Source organism: Eumetopias jubatus, unplaced genomic scaffold (genome assembly GCF_037043125.1).
Source record: "Eumetopias jubatus isolate StellerSeaLion01/CBP00866 unplaced genomic scaffold, mEumJub1_p1.0 scaffold_32, whole genome shotgun sequence".
Taxonomy (NCBI): Eukaryota; Metazoa; Chordata; class Mammalia; order Carnivora; family Otariidae; genus Eumetopias; species Eumetopias jubatus.
The window spans coordinates 951,903-958,120 of NW_028274838.1; the positions used below are offsets into that span (position 1 = coordinate 951,903).

The window sequence follows — 6,218 nt, forward strand, 5'->3', positions numbered from 1 at the left end:
CCACTATGTGTGAACTGTTTTCTTTGTTGTTTTTGTAATGTCACTGAACACCACATTACATGTCACTTATGGATTCATTCACCTCTCACAAGAGATCTTTTGAAATTGTCAAAGGATTAATTTGTGCATTAGTAAGATGCATAATATATATAGTGACCACTAAGTTTGGAAAGATTGTAACCTCGATGCCATATTGTGTTTATTTGGTTCACCCTCATATTTAACAGAAGAGAGATAAAGAGCCATTTTATGACAATCAACCAAAGTAGAAGGGAACGTACTGAATGGGAGAAGATATTTGCAAATGACATATCCAATGAATGGTTAGTATCCAACATATATAAAGAGCTTATACAACTCAACACCAAAAGCCACAAATAATCCAATTTAAAAAGAGGCAGAAGAAATGAACAGACATTACTCCAAAGAAGACATCCAGATGGCCAACAGACACATGAAGAGATGCTCGACAACACTCCTCATCAGGAAAATGCAAATCGAAACAATTGGATAGGGCACCAGGGTGGCTCGGTCCGTTACCCGTCTGCCTTTGGCTCGGGTGGTGACCTTGGGGTCCTGGGATCTAGTCCCACATCGGGCTACCTGCTCAGTGGGGAGCCTGCTTCTCCCTCTCCGCCTCCCCCCACTTGTGCTCTCCTTCATTCTCAAATAAATAGGTAAAATCAGGAAATAGAAAAAAAGAACCAACGAGCTATGACCTCACACCTGTCAGAATGGCTAAAATCAAAAACACAAGAAACAACAAGTGTGGGCAAGGATGTGGAGGAAAAGGAACCCTCTTACAGTATTGGTGGGAATACAAACTGGTGTAGCCATTGTGGAAAGCAGTATGGAGGGTCCTCAAAAAGGAACGATTAAGATCCATTAATCCTACCACTGGATATTTATCCCCAAAATACAGAAACACTAATTTGCAGGAATACATGGGCCCTTTGTACAGCAGCATAGCCAAATTATGGAAAGAGCCCAGACGTCCATCAACAGATGAATGATAAAGACAACGTTGTGTGTGTGTGTGTATATATATATATATATATATATACACACACACATATCTATATCTATCTATCTATCTATCTATCTATCTATCTATCTATCTGTCTATCTATCTATTTATACCATGGAATATTATTCAGCCAAAAAAAAGAATGAAATCTTGCCATTAGCAAGGACACAGATGAAGCCAGAGTGTATTCTGCTAAGTGAAATAAGTCAGTGAGAGAAAGATAAATACCCCATGATCTCACTCCTATGTGGAATTTAAGAAACAAAACATGTAAGCAAAGGAAATAGAAAAGGGAGAGAGACAAACCAGGAAAGAGACCCTTAACTATAGAGAACTAACTGATGGTTGCCGAGGGTAGGGGGGCTTGGGGGATGGGTGAGGTGATGGGGATTAAGAAGTGTACTTGTGGTAATGAGCACTGGGCAATGTATGGAAATGTTCAATCACCATGTTATATACTGGAAACTCATGGAACTGTATGTTAACTATACTGGAAAAATATTTTTTAAAAATTTGGAACAATTTTAAAAAGGTGGACCATGGCTTGCTAGATTTCTTTGACTTGACCTCATGCCATTGACCTGTGGTTGTATTCCTGGAAGCAAACATGGGCAGTTCGAGGTCATGGGTCAATGATGGATGATGTCCACAGTAGATGTGTGCAGTGGTGTTCAGTGGCATAGAAGCTGAGGTTGAGGAGAGAGAAACAGGCAGGCAGGGGAAGTGGTGCCCTGAAGCACCTCTTCACTTCTTCAGCACAGGTTCCCCCCTAGATCTTAGGAGCCAGAGACTTAGGAGGTCGCTGTAGCACTGATAAAGGCAATTGTCCACCTTTAATGTTTGTGGGTCCTGCCCCTGGGCTCCCAAGGAAGCGATGCTTTCACATTTACCAAGGTCAAAATGAATCCACAAAACCTCAATGCATGGGCTCTATTTCACCCCAAGCACACATTGGACATCTGCTTTATGAAAGAAAAGAACCCAAAAGGAGCATTCTGGAAAAGATAAGAAAAAGGAAGACACTTCCCTGGTTCCCATAACATTAAAGCCATACAGCCCTACATGTACTAGAAATTTAAGACCGGGAAATGCAGTGACTTTCTACAATGTCTTTTGTATAAAAATTTGTCACTTTTTATGTAAAAAATATATTTTGGTATATAACCCTTTATCAAAATTTCCTTTGTCATGACACTCTCTCCTGGTAAAGATTCCCTGTCCCATGCAGCTGTACTAATCAGTGCTCAGGTAAAACTCACAACCTTTTATTTTTTTTTTGAGTTTGAGCGCCATGTGGGATGCAGAGATTACTTAAAAAGAAAATAATTGAAAAGAAGTAAAATTAAAAGAAAAATTTTAAAAATGTATATGCGTATCAGGAAATTTTATTACTCTCTGCTCTCTCACATTGATATATTTACATTGTGTTACTTACACCATTAAGAGCACCTTAATTACTGTAGCTTTACGGTGAGGTTTAAAATTTAGTAAATTTCTCCAATTTAATTCTTCAAGGTTGTCTTGGCTATTTAGGTATGTTGATTTCCAAATACATTTGAGAATTAGCTTGTAAATTTGCCCCCAAATTGCCTTCTCCAGTATGAATCAGAATAATGCTGATTTGATGTTCCAACAAATTTGAGTGGTCTAGTCCATGAATGTGATATATTTTTTCCTAATTATTTAGTATCCTTTAATTTATTTCAGCAAGAGTTTTCAGGCATCTTTGTTACATGTGTTCTCATACATTTAATGAAGGTGGACATGAATCTCCTCTCTGTTTATTGAATTTCATTTCCTTTTTTTAAAAATTTCATTTTCTAAATGCTCACTGCTAGTATAGAGAAATATAGTAGATTATTACATGAATGTTGCTGAGGTATAATTTAGGTACAGTAGACGGCATCCCTTTAAAGTGTACAATTAAGGCTGTACTTTCAGAGATCATTTCTTTCTTTCTTTCTTTTAATTTTATTTTATTATGTTATGTTAATCACCATACATTACATCAATAGTTTTTGATGTAGTGTTCCATGATTCATTGTTTGCCTATAACAGCCAGTGCTCCCTTCAATGCTGCCCTCTTTAATACCCACCACCAGGCTAACCCATCCCCCCACCCCCTCCCCTCTAGAACCCTCTGTTTCTCAGAGTCCATCGTCTCTCATGGTTCGTCTCCCCCTCTGATTTCCTCCCCTTCATTTTTCCCTTCCTACTAGCTTCTCTCTCTCTTTTTTATTATTTTTTAAAATTTTTTATTGTTATGTTAATCAACATACATTACATCATTAGTTTTTCATGTAGAGTTCCATGATTCATTGTTTGTGCATAACACCCAGTGCTCCATGCAGAATGTGCCCTCTTTAATACCCATCACCAGGTAACCCATCCCCCCACCCCTCCCCTCTAGAACCCTCAGTTTGTTTCTCAGAGTCCATCTTCTCTCATGGCTTATCTCCCCCTCCGATTTCCTCCCCTTCATTTTTCCCTTCCTACTAGCTTCTCTCTCTCTCTTTTTTTAAACATATAATATATTATTTGTTTCAGAGGTACAGGTCTGTGATTCATCAGTCTTACACAATTCACAGCGCTCACCATAGCACATACCCTCCCCAATGCCCATCACCCAGGCACCCCATCCCTCCCACCCCCACCACTCCAGCAACCCTCAATTTGTTTCCTAAGATTAAGAATCCCTCCTATCAGTGAGGTCATAGGATACATGTCTTTCTCTGATTGACTTAATTTCACTTAGCATAATACCCTCCAGTTCATTTCTACAGTTTGTTACTAGAGAATTTTCTCTGAACGTGTAGAGGACCTGAAACCTCAAGGAGGAGGCACATTGTTCTCTCCTGAGCATGAACGTGATTTTAGGTGTTGTTTCCACAGCTGCCCATTGCCACTGATGATCGTTCTTCTCCTCCTTTGGAGGGTAAGAGAGAGAGGATGCAGTGTGAGTGCTTTCTCAACAAATAAAAATTAAAAAAGATAAACTGTACAACTAAATGCATTTTCACAGATGTACATACAATTGAAACTACTGCTCCATTCAGGACACAGGGCATTTCTTCTACCTCACAGCTTCCCTTGGGTGGATCCATTGAAGTCTCTCACTGCCTTCACCCTCAGCCCCAGGCAACCACTGGCATCAAAGACGGCTTGATTTTTAACCACGTTATGGAAATGGAACTCTTTTATGCCTACATTCCTCCGTGCAGCCTAAGGATTCTTATATCTATCCATATTACTAATGGATCACCAGTTCAGAATTTTTCATTGCTAAGGAGTATTCCTCTGTATGGATATATTTGGTCTGTACATTCACCTATTTATGGCCATCTATGCAGTTTCCTGGGTTTGGCCATGGGGAATAAAGCTATGATGAATATTCATGTGCAGTTTGCTGTGTGGCCATATTGTGTAAATCCTTAGGAGAGGAATGGCCGTTCACGTGATTGGTAAATGTTTATCTGTGGTTCAGCTTTTCTCGGTGGTTGGACCATTTTTCATTCCCACAAGTGTATGAAACGTCTAGTTACTTTACATCCTCACCACATATGTTTTCGGTCTTCGTAATTTTAGCCACGGGGATGGTTGTGTAATGGTAACTCACTGTAGTATTAATTTATCTTCCCAATGGCTGAGTGTACCGTCGAAAACTGACCTCTGTGCTTCAGAGCCAAAATATAAGACGAAGACAGAGTTTGGAATATTGAGGAACAATAGCTTTATTGCTTTTCGGGGCACAGGGGGCTAGAACAGTCCAAGGCCCTCAAAAACTGTAAGTCCCCTCCCCCTGAAGGAAGGGGCGGGGGGGTGTTTTATTTTGACAGAAATTGTGTGCATGCTGCCAGCCTCCTTCATCCTGTCTTTAGGGTGGTACCAGGCTCCTGAAACAAAAGGCTTAGAAGGGAGGAGCAGAGGTTTGCAGAAGAGAAGGAAAAGGTTACTTAGTTTAAGATGGAGCCTTGCAGAGACATTAGTGAATCCCTTTTGATTTATGTTCAACTTCATGCTTTTCAATGGTTTCAAGTGGAGCATCTTTTCAAGTGCTTTTTGGCCATTTGTGTATCTTCTTTTGTGAAGCATTTCTTCTTCAAGTCTTTTGACCAGGTTTCCTATTGCATTGTCTTAGCAGACACAATATGTGTCAGAACATTACACTGAAAACTGCAGAGCACTACTTCCAGAAATTAAAGAACTAAATACATGGGGAGATAAAATTTGTGGTGGATTGGAAGACTCATTATGGTTAGAGGACAATTCTTCCCAAATTGATCAAAAGATCTAATACAATGCCAATCAACCTTCTAGCAGACATTTTAGTAAGTATTTCTAAGCTGATCCAAATGTTTATATGGAAATGGAAATGATCTTAAATTATCAAAGCAATGTTAAGAAGAAGGAGAAAGCGACAGACTTACATTGTCTATTCCAGAATTACTGTATAAACCTTTTGTGCAATTTAAAAGTGATTTGTCCGATTATTATTCAGTATAAGAGTTTCTGCGCATTCTCACTGCAGCTTGGAAGTTGCTTTACCCCTTTTTCACTGTAGCTACTTGATCTATACTTTAGCCAATAGTTCCAAAGTTTTTAAGTGGAGAGAGAATACTGAAGCTAGAAAGTATTTCACTTAACAGAGAGAAAGACTAATCCCTGATCATTAGGGCAAGGATGACCCTACAAGACTTAATGAACTCGCCTCTATTTTCCAGTTGGCCAAGACAAAGTGGGGAGCTACTGATAGCAGCAGTTTCCTCTGCAGACCTTCATAGTGTTGACTGCTTTGGGTTTACATGGAACCTAGGTGTTGGCTGTGTCCTGAGAGGCTGAAATTGAGTTGAGGCCCAGGGTCCCTGGGTCAGGACAGGTCATCCAGCTGTTGGAAAACACGGAGGGAGACCAGGCCATCCCCAGGCAGCACTGGCCACTTCCTCCAAGGAATCCACCACCACTACACTTTTCATGACTTCTGGTTACTAGACTGAGAGCCCCACGACAATTGGGATAATGTTTTACTCATCTCTGTACTCATGACTCCTAGGACCAAACCAAGCACTGAGGAAGCTCTCAGAGACACTCCTTCATGGATCTGATAAAGGGGGTGGCAAATTTCTAATCTCAACTACATTCCTGTCCCAAATACATGCACGAATGCTCTCTGCTTTCTTCCAGGAGGCAACAA

At 40.1% G+C, this 6,218-nt stretch overlaps 1 non-coding gene across 1 annotated transcript; it reads left to right on the top strand.

Moving 5' to 3' along the window:
* The first annotated feature begins 3,779 nt into the window (after positions 1-3,779).
* On the top strand, positions 3,780-3,992 carry LOC148161958 (small nucleolar RNA U3). Its single transcript, XR_015767250.1, has one exon. It is a non-coding gene; the product is annotated as a small nucleolar RNA U3 (small nucleolar RNA).
* The last annotated feature ends 2,226 nt before the right edge of the window (positions 3,993-6,218 follow it).